This window comes from Dipodomys ordii, unplaced genomic scaffold (genome assembly GCF_000151885.1).
Source record: "Dipodomys ordii isolate 6190 unplaced genomic scaffold, Dord_2.0 Scaffold149, whole genome shotgun sequence".
NCBI classification, from domain to species: domain Eukaryota; kingdom Metazoa; phylum Chordata; class Mammalia; order Rodentia; family Heteromyidae; genus Dipodomys; species Dipodomys ordii.
In genome coordinates, this window is record NW_012267365.1 from 329249 (window position 1) to 343581 (window position 14333).

Below are 14333 nucleotides of genomic sequence, written 5' to 3' on the forward strand. Positions count from 1 at the left end.
ACCACATACAAATACTGAAACTTGAAATTAGGGCCTCCTGAGCTCTGCATTAGCTTTTTCACTCAAGGCTGGGAGCCATGACTCCACTTTTGGAGAAAATAGTCTTCTGAATTTCTCTGTCTGAGCTGGCTTCAAACCCAGAACTGAAATGACTATGACACCATCAGGCATCTTTTATCACTTCTTAAAAGTCATCATGTTTGCCATAAGGAATAGTATAGAGATTGATTTCAATGTCCATGGTTTCTGAAACAGAATTATAATAAAACTTCCTATAAAAGAACTAATTTCACCAATAATGATAATTTTATTTTTGTGTTAACATATTCTTCAGCTACCCTCAATAAACATCTTATCACTAATATACGAAGATTTCCTCCTTCTTTCATACTATTTTACCACCAAGGCATTGTATACTTGCTCAACTTCTTACTCTCTTTTTTAAAATATAATTTTATTGTGAAGGTGATGCACAGAGGGGTTACAGTTTCATATATAAGGTAGTGAATACATTTCTTGCTGTCTTCATTTCTCATCTCTAATCTCTATCCCATGTTGTTTCAATACCTTTGCGGCCTTAGGCCTTTCTTCTTTCTAGCCTAATATTTCAATTCCAAATAATGGCATCTATTTAATATATAATGTGTATCTGAGATTTTGTGAGACTTAGTTCTTAACAATAATCCTGTAAGCTGAGTGGTATTATTTTCCAGTATTGTTGAGGGAAGAGACAGTTAACAGATTTCAGTCCAGAAACAAAATACACAAGTTATTTTATTTTATTTTTTCACTAGTAAGGGTCTCTTGTTCTTGTTTGGCTTTTTTGATCACAGCTTGTGCTCTACTCCTTGAGCCATGCCTTCAGTTCCTCACAAGTTTTGTGTTTTTTTTTTTTTTTTGCTGTCCTGGTTTATTGAAAATAAACTAAACAGCTCCATGCGGTGTTTTGAAATTGATCCCCATGGTAGGATGAGTGACCTGCAGGTTGGAGAGGCTGCTGAAGTCCAAGAGCACCAGCATTTTCCTAGTGTCAGGATCAACCTCAATGATGTCCTGGTCCAGGGTTGAGACCTCCGGAACTTAGTTATCCCTCTTTTCTCTCTCCTCCTCCTGCAGCTTGATGGGGCCCTCTGAATTTGCTTCATCAGGTGTATGACATACCCAGCACAAGCGCTTGTTGGTGTGGAAGTCTTGGGGGCGGGGTACCGCCCATGAGCAGCATGGGCGCCCCCTCTCCATCCTCCGCCCTCCGAGGGCCCCGGGCCCTGGGACTCTAGCAGGCTGGAGGCCCACAAATTATTTTTAAATAAATGACCCAATGTAAGGATTTTTTAAATTTTTTTTGCCATAAACACAAATAGGCCGACAACTGAGTATTACAGAACACATCAAACTACTTACAGAAGTACCAACTTCAGGTAACAGAGAGAGATGCTTCAATTCCTTTGTTTCTAAATGGGAACTCTTTAACAGGTTGCTAGTGTCTCTATAAACAGAGGACTTTGGAGCTTCCAAGCAGTTAATGGAGATGGCCTCAGAGTGTTAGAAACACTACAAAATAAACATCTAAATGAATTGTGGCTCCCACAGAAAGAAGTCTGATTGGTGATGTAGACAAGAACAGGAAACCCAACAACTAGAAAACCAAAGGTAAGCAAAGTGGAGAATGTCAGCCTGTGTCCTTTGGCCTTCAATTCTCCAGGCAGCATGTTCTTGCAGAGCCTTCTAAGAAGCCAGATGCCTAGTGTGGTTTGCAGAATGCCAGCACAAACATCACAAAGCACAGAAGAGATGTTAGATTTGTCGCTGAGGAACAATGGTAAAATGATTTGTTCACCTCTTCAAAAAGTATAAACACTATGTAAGATGCATTTAAATTTCTAGAAATTAAAAATAACAAAAAACACTATGCTGAAACTACCACTTAATCTCATCCTCTGCTCAAAGTGAGAGAGCTTAAACAGTTATTGAATCGTCTATGGAAAATTCTCAAACTGCTCAATGTAGGGCTCTGGTTTTCTCCTCTTCCTGATCATCCTCTTTATCTCACTTTCATCCTCTTTTGCTCTACTTTTTCTTCCTTATTCTCCTGGTGTTCTTTTCCTTTTCCCACTTTTCTTCCTCCCTTTCCACTCTTCCCTCTTCATTTTCTTCTTCCTCTGCCTCCTCCAGTTCCCATCCCTCCTCTTCCTTCTCCATATGGTCAACCAATGAAATGAATTATTTTATCAGAAAAGTATTCTTCAGTACAATCTTTACATTGAACAAGACATTGTTCAACAAAGGTTGAAAAGCCTCATGGGCCAACTCACCCAGAATTCATATCTACTTTGATATTTCAATATTTTTAATGTCAAAACATAAAAAGTAATAAGTTAATCAAAAATTTAAGACAATTGGTGTAGATAAAAGTAACAAAAGTCGAAAGGGAAGTGAACATGTCTCATGTAATAAACATTTATCTTCTCAATATAAGTAGCATGTGAAGAGACCAGTGCCAGGGCATTCACACCTGTAATCCTAGCAACTCAAGAGGCTGAAATCTGGAGGATCTTTAGTTCAAAATCAACCTGGGAAGAATCAATCATCCATGAGACTACAAGCCAGTACAAGGTCCTGAGTTCAACTTGGTACTGACAAAAAATGTCTACCTATGATAGATTTTGATTCCAATATAAAATGTAGAAAAACATTTTAAAAATTGGTGATACTTATCCTATATACTTACCTATTTATTTTGGCAGTATGAGGCTTTGAACTTATGGTTTTATGTTTGGACTATATCACTTGAGCCATGCCTGAAGCTCTTTTTGCTTTGATTAGTTTTCAGATAGGATCTTGAATTTTGCCAGGATGGCCTCAGTCTGTGATAGTTCCAATCTCTACCTTCTGAGAAGCTAGGATTAATAGTCATTGGACCCAGACTTTCACTTAATGTTTCAGTTTTCTACTTAGAAAACTATTTTTAAATTTAATTTAATTTTGTTGTAAAAGTGTTGTACAGAAGGGTTACAGTTACATACGTAAGGTATTGAGTACATTTCTTGTTGAACATTGTTACCCCTCCCTCATTTTTTCCCACTTTCCCTCCCTCTACCTTGACTCCCCCCCCAATTGTAAAGTTTATTTCCAACCTATTGTCTTGTGAGTATCACTCTTACATTGGTTCACCCTTTGTCCTTATATCACCATTTTGTTATTCCCCTTCCCTTCCTCAAATCAGATAAACATTTACGCAAGACACAGGGTAACAGAAGTAAACACAGTGACTACAGGGGATAAACAAAAGGGAGAAAAAGGGAGAGAGAGACAATTTCATACAGTACATTAAAAACAGCCATATCAACAGCAACCCAAAAAACGCCTCTTGTTTCCATATCTTGAAGTTCATTTTCATTAGCATCATTTTATATGGTCCTAGGTACACTAAAGCTACCGGCACATGTTCATTGCAGCATTATTTACCATAGCTAAGCTACAGAACCAACCCAGATGCCCCTCAGTAGATGAATGGATCAAGAAAATGTGATACATATATATATGTGTGTGTGTGTGTGTGTATGTATGTATATGAATTCTATGCCTCTATCAGAAAGAATGACATTGTCCCATTCATATGGAAATGGAAAGACTTTGAAAAAAATCATATTAAGTGAAGTAAGCCAGACCCAAAGAAATTAAGCTCTATAGTTTTCCTCATCTATACTAATTAGTATATGTCTAGGATAGTACTAGCAGAAGGATCACAGTAGCTCAATAGCTATGTACATATGACCAAATAAAATGATGTAAATTGACATGAACTCTACTTAGAAAATTTTTATGGATGCCTATTGAGCAACAGGCAATATTTTAGGCAGTCAAGACCCTGCAATAAGCAAAATAGAAAAACTGCTGTCTTGGCAGAACTATCATTATATTTGGAGGAAACAATGTGGTTTGTATAAATAAAATGTAGAATACATAAAATGGGGATAAGTATTGAGGGGGAAATAAAATATAAAGGGAGATGTTGAAATTTGGGAGCAAATTACTAAGAAAAAAAAGTACCAATTTGCGAGTCTGTGAGAATAAGAGGAAAATATATCTGCTGTCTTTTTATTTCAGAAATAGGAAAAACAAACCTTAAAGAACCAACAAAGGTAATGAACATTTTCAATAACATAAACTGCAGTTTTTTCCACTGAATTATAAAATTGAATTTTGCTACCAGGCAAATGTTCCAATTTTCCTATATAAATTCAATCATTTCACTGTTTGATGATCACTCACTGACAGGAGCAGAGGCAAATGCAGTCATAATATTCAATGCATAGCCACGGAAACTAGCAAAATTGAGGGGAGGAGAGTTAGGGTGGATGGCATTGGGAAGAATGATGAAAGATGTGATATAGATCAAAATTTACTACACTGATCTACTGGATGTTAATTCCTTTGTACTAGTACTTAAAAATAATAAAAATATAATTTTTCAAAGTACACACATAACTAAAACTGTTAAAACAATTAAGTTGATAATTACTAGGTATTTTACCATATTCCAGACTTTCAGAAGTTTTCTTTCAGTGTTTAAGATCTTTCAATTTTTTTAAATTAATTAATTAATTTATTATCCTCAAGTAGTTACATAGATGGATTTCAATTCACCACATCAGTTGGTATGTACAGTGTGTCTTGATCAATGTCATTCCTTTCATCATTCTCCCACATTTAAATGTTTTCAAATGTTTTACTAACAAAATGTTTGTGCTGGCCACTATAATTTCCTAAATACTGGAAAAAATTCTTTAGTATTCAGAGATAATATTTCCAGGCTAAAAATAAAATTGGCAGCCAGAAGTTGGAAAATATTTTTCTGCTGAGGGCCAACTATACATTTGTTAGATCACTACAGGCCATATAGTATAGGCAGCCAATAGAAGCCTACATGTGTGTTCCATCATATTTTAAATAACTTTGAGGGCTTTATACAGCCCCACAAGTTGTGAGTACACTCTTATTAGTCACAAATTTTTTAAGCTGTTTGTAATAATATGCATGTTAATTGTACCAAACAATGAAGATTTTTTCTTTTCTTGGTTGGTTGTGGGGCTTGAACTCTGGGCCTGGGTGCTGTCCCTGAGCTGTTCACCTCAAGGTTAGCGCTCTACCATTTGAACCATAGCACCAATTCCAGTTTTCTAGTGGTTAATTGGAGATAAGAGTCTCATGTACTTTCCTGCCCAGACTGGCTTTGAACCAAGATCCTCAGAACTCAGCCTCCTGAGTAGCTAAGATTAAAGGCTTGAGCCACCAGTGCCTGGCTTAAACAATGAATTTTAATATAATGTTTTTCATGCATCTATATAATGTTCATTGATCAGCTTTTTAGGTGACTTTTTATTTTTCTTACGTAAACTCAAATATTTTAAACAGATTAAATATATTTTGTACTTTTCAGTCCATCCATCAGACTTCTTTCAATAAAAATTAAAAAAAAACATAATGGCACTCTTTTTTGTGATGAAAAAACATTTATTTCTCCATATTTAGTTATATGAATTTTTCTTTTTTATTATTATTTTTTTATTTTTATTTTTTGTGAACATACTGTACAGAGGGGTTACAATTACATGGGCAAGATAATGAGTACATTTCTTATCAAGCATTGCAGCCTCCTCCTTTGTTTACCCTTCACATCCCTTCCCAGCCTCCCCCCACCAAAGTTGTAAAGTTCATTTTCGACATGACAACTTGTACTTCTCATTGTTGCAACGGGTCCACCTGTATCCTTAAACGACTTGTTTTTCCCCATCTCCTCCACATAATGGCACTCTTTATTTCTTACAAAGTTAATTAACAGTATAAAAGCATGTGGTTTGCAGCCAAGTACATAATTTATATAAGCCTCTACTTCTTTACTTATAAGACAGTAATAAATATTTCATGGGTCACTCTATTATATAAACAATACAAGAAAAGTACTTACTTTTTTGTGAAAATACCATACAGAGGGGTTACAATTACATGAGTAAGGTAATGAGTACATTTCTTGTCAAGCATTGTTGTCTCCTCCTTTGTTTCCCCTTCCCATCCCTTCCCATCTCCCCTCCTCCTGCCCCCTCCTAAGAACTTCAAATAAATGTTAGCTTTTAACTTAGCATTGTTATTATTATTGTTGTTTTTGTTTGGTATTCATGTTATAAGCACTTCATTGGTAATTTAGAGTAAAACATGTTATGTCATACTCACATAACTGGAGTTTCAAGCAGTAGTAAGAGAATATAATTATTTATAAAGTATAACAATGAAGAAGTAGCATGAACATGAATTATACACCATGATGTCTTTTTCTGTTGGATAAGTAGCAATCATGTGGCCACCAAAAGGGTGGAATTACTATCAGCTAAATTATTATTGGCAGAGACTTACAGCTGTGTTTGTCCCAGAGGAAAGACAATGGTCAGTCAACCAGGACCCAATAATCCAAGGTTTCCTTCTTTCAATCTTATTCCTATTAGTATTTGTTACCTTATATGAGTATATAATACATATATCAAAAATTCTTTATAGATATCAATCTTCTAGATTAAAAGCTTTCTGTATAAATTATGCCATTGTGAGGAGAGAAAAGTGCATATTTTAGCTATTATTACAGCTATAGTAAAGCAGTATCTGATATACAGAAGCCCTTTCCAAGCAATCTTAACCCTAAAATTACTGCTGTAAATATTAACTTTATATATTTAATTTAAGGGAGATGGCCCAAATGGGAAGACAATTATTTCACTATACATATATAATACTCATTTATCTTCAAAGGTTTTTAATTGTGGGCAGAATTTTTTTTTCTTTCTGTTCCTCCTTCTTCTCTTTCTCCTTTTCCTTTTCTTCTCCTCCTCTTTCTTCTCTGCTCTCGGTTCATTTCCTTTCTCCAACTTTTTCTTCCTTTGTTTTTTCTCTCTGTTCTCAAATGATCCTATAATCACTGTACTTCCTCAATAAAATATCAATTAAGTATTTTGTCCATGAAATTAATTCCATATAAATGTTTTATCACTTTAGATTATAGACTCATCATTGTAGGACTAAACTGCACTTTTTAATAAAATTCAAATCCATAATATCTGAAATGATTCTGGAGATGAGCAAAGCAAATTATTTTAGTAATGTCCCTTGGTATCCTGTATTCTTTTTCAGATTTCTTGATTTTAGTGGTCATCATTCACCTCAAGAGACTATGGATCCCATTTTTCTAATATGAACCTAGAGTGTGAACAAATAAATATCTTTATATTCTCTCCATCAGCAGAACTATGACTAGTTGTGAATTTTTAATTTAGTAAAATATTACTAATTGCAAAACGTAAATAAAAATTATGTTAGTAAGAGGCATAACTAAGCTTGTGGACTAGAACTGCCTGAAACTTTAATTAGGAATCTTTATTTTGAAACATATATGCTTCTTTCATAAGCAAGAGAATCTTAATACTGTTCTTAAAACATTCATAATGAAGTCAATTTTTTTAATAATTTAGGGAAAGAAATTCATATGCACTTATCTGAAAACCACCTAATCAGTTCTACAACACAAAATCTGCAAAAATCCCTTTCCCATTTGATGGCCTCTTACAAAGTCATTGGCCTTGGAGTGTTCTGTGTGCACCTACTGTAGAGCGTGGATGCATGACCATAGTCCTATAGTAATTCAACAAGTATAGAAACACACACACACACACACACACATGTACACACATATATGTATATGTATGTATGTATGTGTATATATATATATATATATATATATATGGTCATTTTCTTCAATAACCTGATAAAACAGCATTTCAAAGAAATACCAGGTTTACTCCTTAGATCACTTCAAACTTTAAGTTTTAGCCCTCAAGGAATTCTAAAAATAAGCATATAATAATCACTTTTAAATGTAGATTACAGTCAAATAGTAAATACCTAATAATGTATTATGATTTAATACTAACTAAAAATTCTTACTTTTTCTTGCTTTTATTTACTTAACAAAATTCCTATTTTTGTGTAATTTCAACTATGCACTAAGTTCTAACCAGTACTCAAATAACTTAAACTGTCTAAAGAAAATAATTGGAAGTGGTGCTGTGGCTCAAGTGGTAGAATGCTAGCCTTGAAATGAAGAGCTGAAGGACAGCACCCAGGCTGAGTTCAAACCCCATGACCAACCAAAAAAAAAAAGAGAAAAGAATCATATAATTATATTTTTGTTGACAATTTATTACTATATATTATTTATGATTATACATCTTTTGTCATTAATTGTTCATTATTATAAATTATGATCAAATATGATCCTAATAAATGATCAATGATCAATCTCACTTCAAATATATAGATACAAACACAAAGTATATATTCCTTGACCACTACATTCCTTCATCACTCAGGAAAAATTTTGTACCTCCCAGTCTCTTCCAGCCTCTCATTATGCTCTTATACCAAGTTTTTACAGACACATAAGAAAATCTTTACATTTAAAAATATGTATAACAAGAATATAGTCTCAAGCTAGCTACATCTGTAACTTTTTTTTCCTTTTATCCATATAATCTTCCATGAATAAAAACTTAGGCCTCTTCCTGCAGTTCTTCCTACACTTTTCCTGAGTATTAGGTACCTTCCAGCTATTAAAGCAATTTACTTTATAATGTATTCCCTCTTTTAGTTGAGACATTTATTTAACTAATGCTATATAACATCTTCTGTTTTATAAATATGCTTTAATTTTGATGAAATATTATTCGTAGTGTCTGACTCTACAGATTTTTCTAGTCAAATTCACCAATAATCTTGTTGCAAAATTTATAGTCACATAATTCAACTTTTCCGTAACATTTGACAATGGGTTTGACTTTGATATTGGAAACATCTCACTCCTGACTTTCCTTTTATCTAGTTACTCCTTTTTCAGAATCGCTCCTTCAATTCTCATCTTCTCACTCCCTGAAAGGTGAAGTGCTCCCAAATTACTCCATCATTCCACTGACTTAGGTTAGTTATGTGCCTTTACATAATGTCATCTTTCTGATGCTGTCTAGAAACTTATTTCTAGGAATAATCTTCCCTTTGACTAATTATTTAGTGGACATGTATACCTGAAAGCACATTAAGTATGAAAATACAATACATATAAAGTTGAAATTTTGAGCTTCATTAAAAACCTTTTGTATCCCCAGTGTTCCATTTCTCCTGAACATTACTGTTCATTAATATGCCTTCAACACTAATATATATAGATATAGAATATATGATATACATATTTGCTTCTCATTATTCATGAAATTTATATTAAGTGATTTTTATTCACTAAAAACTGATCTGTAATGCACAAATTCAAACTCTCTGAGTTGTGATCATTGAATGACATACACAGAATGCAAGAAGTTTGAGTTTACTTATGTACACATACTAAGCTAATATTAATCAACCAACAGTGCCTACTGGTTTCAGTTTTCATGTAAGTATCCTTCTTGTGGTCTATGTCACCATATATTAAACATGAGTGTTTGTGTATAAGTGTTTGTGAGAGAGAGAGACAGAGAAACACAAAGAAAGAGGGAGAGAGACAGAGAGATAGAGAAGGAAGAGAAAGAGAAGAGTTAGAATTTGATGTTTATCTTGCTGGCTAAAATGATCTCAAAGCATCATGGAAACACAAAGGTTTATAGGAAAAAGAATGTGATCAGATAGCTTTTTTAAATGTGTGGAGAGGTTTTAAGCCTTGTTATGTGTAATTCCAAAGCAACACTTTTCCCCACATCATTCCACCACATAAAAAAAGACATTACCCACAGGCAAACATTTTAAATACATCAAGCTTCTGTTGTTGCAAATATAAAGGCCAAGTTTCTGATCAAATAGAACAGGTGGGCTGATTCACCCCATTAGATATTTGTCTGTTTATTCACCACTGCTGAAGTATTTGCTTTTAAGTTGGTCTCTTTGAGAGCTGTAAATCTCTGTTTGATATGTTCTTTCTGTAAACCTACCAAAAAAAATCCAGCATTAACCTGCTCCAAAATAATGAAAGTGCAGAAAAATCAATAGTGGGAAAAGCACAGCTCCCCTTCGATTATCTCTTCTCTGAACAACAGCAAAATGAAGGGACTAGACATGGCTCACTGAAATGCTACTATCTTATACTGATCTGGTAATATCAGAATTTGCTCTCTGTAGAAATTCAGCATTTTCTTTGCAGTAATGGTGAAGTCACATTAACTTATTTCGTAAATCTTAGAAGCTCTGTTTGTATAAGAAAATAAAAGGGAAGTACTGGGTTCCAGTCGTAGCTCTTTTTGGATGCTCAAAGTAATGACATTAAAAGATCTACTTAGAAATGCTAACACAGTATAACAAAATAAACACCAGGAAATGGGTACTTAAAAGTGTGTGTGAGCCAGGCACCAGTGGCTCACACCTGTTATCCCAGCCACTCAGGAGGCTGAGATGTGAGGATCGCGGTTCAAAGCCAGCCTGGAGAAGGAAAGTCTGTGAGACTCTTTTCTCCAATTAACCACCAGAAAACCGGAAGTGGCCCTGTGGCTCAAATGGTAGAGCACTAGCTTTGAGCTGAAGAGCTCAGTGACAGTGCCCAGGCCCAGAGTTCAAGACCTACAACCAACAAAAAAGATTAAAAAGTGTGTGAAAGTGTGTGTGTAGAGGGATCAAGAAGATGGATGTAGACAAATGAAGAGAGGATGGAGGGGGGGGGGAGATGCGGTCATCACATTCCATGCATAACCCATAAAATTAAGAAAACTGATGGAAGGGGTCAGGTTGTGAGCCATGGGGAAAATGATGAGAGGGCTGACACTGATCAAGATGCTTTGTGTTCATAACCCGTTTCATTGAATGGCAACTCCTTTGTACAGCTACTTAAAGATAATAAAACAATCAACTAAGCTCTTGTGTATGAATTTAAACTTAAATATAACTAATCTAAACTTAAGGAAGAAGATGTTATATCAGAGGGATAGACAATTTGCTAGGGATGGTCACGTCCCTTGGTCCAGTCCCCAGAGATACAGAAAAAAGAAGACGAAGAAGAGAAAAAACCTGGTGATACAGGAAAAAAAAAAAAACAAAAAAACAAAAATAACAAAAAACAGTTAAAGACTAAGACAATTTTTTTATTTTATCATGAGGTATTTATAAAGAGGTTAAAATTCCATAAGTCAGATTATGAATACAAGAACTAAAATCTACTATTTAATTCATATACATGATGTGTTGTGCGTGCGCATGAGCGTACTCATATTCTGGTACTAGGGGTGAAATTCAGGACCGGAATGTTGTCCCTGCGCAGAAGCCTGGCGCTCTACCACTCGAGGATACCTCCACTTGCAGGTTTTTTTGGTGATTAATTGGAGATAAGATTTTCCTGAAGGGCTTCATATGGTGGTCCTTAGTTCTCAGCTTCCTGAGTGTCCTGGATTATAAATACGAGCCACTTCTGTCTGACTTGCAAAAGCCTATTCAGCATGCAAAAAGCAATGAAAAGTGGCATTTTCAGGTTTATAAGTTCATGCCACCATACCCAGCTTCTTCAGTGAGTACAGTCTCACAAGTTTTTCTCCCTGAGCTCAACTGGAATCATAATTCTTATCTCATTCCAGCCTATAGCTGGGGATGACAGGTATGTGTTACTGTACCATGCTATGGCTGGAGAAAAGGTCTCATAAGCATTTTGGCTTGGTCTTGCCTCAAACCAAAACTCTCATTCTCCAGTTCACAAATAGCTAGGATTATATGCATAAATCAATAGCACTTGGAATTTTACAAATTTATATTTCAAATTTTATTTTCAAAGTAAATATCTGAAGCATCAACTGAAATGTTTTCCCAATTCATCCCTTAAAGTAACACAAAATAAAATTCAAGCTAGGTTTAATTTGCTTATGAATAATGAATAATAAAGTGCTTAGAAGATCAAATTTATTTTTTGTAACAGCATGCATAATTTTCAGAATTGGATGTATTGATTATTAACAAGTTTAAAGACTTCCTTAGCATCACCAATTATGTTAGGTATGAATGAATAAAAGAGTCTACCCTGATTTTAAAAGTGTATTAATGTTTTACAAATGCATATTCATTAACCATCTTATTTTTTTCCTTTTTAAAAATTATCTTCAAGTAGTTGTACAGAAAGGTTTCAATTCAACACATCATTTTATGAATATAACACATCTTGATCACTGTCATTTATTTAATCATTCTTCTCATCTCTCCAAACCCCACCATCCCTCAAGTTTTCTACTTCCATTTTCACATATACAGCTTTCACATTATAGACTATATTCTCCCATGCATTCTCTCTCCTTCATCAATTCCCTGTCCTTTACCTCAACACCCTCACAATGGACACCATAAGTTTTAGCTTCCAAGTATTTTATTGGGCTGTAAGTTGGTTGTTCAAAGGAGTTAATTAGAATTCTCCCTTGCATATACCAAACTTTAGTTAATATGTTCTGTATGTAAGTATATGACCATTTATGTTTATATATAGTTATATACATATATATACTTTATTATATACATATATATATATATATATATATAGTTTAGACTTAAGTTCTATATATATGAGAAAATTTGTCCTCTTTGTCTCTCTGAATCTGACTTACTTCACTGAACATCATTTTTTCCAGGCCCATCCATTTCCCCACAAATGTCATAATATAATTTTTCCTGGTGAATAGAGTGAAATCCTATTGTGTATGTGTGAATATATAACATTTTCTTAATCACTTCATTTTTTTATAAACTCACACATACACATATCAAGTAGTTAAAAATCTTAAGAATAGGTACAGTTTTCAAGGATAATAAAATCAAAGACCTTTAACAATGACAAATGAATAAATAATCCCGTGGCCTTCAACTCTATGTAATCTATACAGAATGTATTCATTTACATTTTGATACTCTTCTTTTTTTTTGCTTTATGTTCTTTTATTTTATTTATTTATTTTTTATTGTGAAAATACCGTACAGAGGGGTTAGTTACAATTACATGGGCAAGGTAATGAGTACATTTCTTATCAAGCATTGTTGCCTCCTCCTTTGTTTCCCCTTCCCATCCCTTCCCATTTCCCACTCACCCTCCCCACCCCCCACCTCCTCCACCCCTGGCCAAAGTTGTAAAGTTTGTTTTTCGACATAACGATTTGTACATATCATTGTTGCAATGGGTCCACCTGTATCCCTATTTAAACGATTTGTTTTTTCCCTTCCCCTCCACAAATTATACCAACATCAAACAGAGTGAAAGCAGGAGTTATACTGTGGGGGAGGGACATACAAAACAACAAAATATCATCTTATGAATATGTTAGAAACAATCGCAAGAAAGAAAAACCATTTGAATCCTTATCTTGGGGTTCATCTCACCTAACATCAACTTATCTGACCTTTTTGACACTCTTCCTTTATCAGAATCTATTGGTTACTAATATGTTCCAGTAATATTCATTGACAATGCAATGGTATATTCTGTATGCTGGGAGAATCTGCATTCTAGGTTAAATATATATATATATATATATCTGTATACACACACAATATGTGTATATGTGTGTGTGTGTTTGTACAAGTATGTGGATAGGGAATAATGATAGGTGTCTATATATGGATTACACACACTGGTGAAGTATTCTTATGGATTGACTTTAAGTTCACGTTAATACTGTGAGAAAGGCACTACTGATAAAAACAAAAACTTTTGAAAATTTCAGACACTACTTAGTAGTGTTGTAATCCTTGTCTGCTATAGGGAACAACTCATTTATTTTACTTCTGAAGATGATGAAGTCACATGTGGCAAATTCTGTGGTTGCCACTTTTGGGGTATGCCATGAACATCATAGGGGAGCTGAGATACTGTAAAAACCCAAATTTCTTTCCCTACCAAACAACCAGGCTTAGTTTCCATCAGCAATGTTGCTTAAAAAATCCTGAGCAAAAACTGAGTTCTCTGGAAAGAGACAGACACAGTAGTACAGCCATTTTCTTTTATTATGATATACGTCAAAGGACTGTGTACTAGAGCTGACAGCTTCTGAGTAATGTGCATTTGATTTACCAGTTGGAGACACCCAGTTAAGGCACAGGTGACTGCCTTGGAGCTGGGGCCACAGCTGCACTTCCCTGGATCTCTAAAATGCCCACAGACAGGGGCTCACTGGGCCTTGTTTTGTACTATGACTTTGGAAGCTTTTACAAATGAAGCTTTTATGAACAGGTCTTTTTTTCTTCGTTCCTAGAAAATATTGGGTGTTACAACTAAGAACACTGTAAACTGCTGA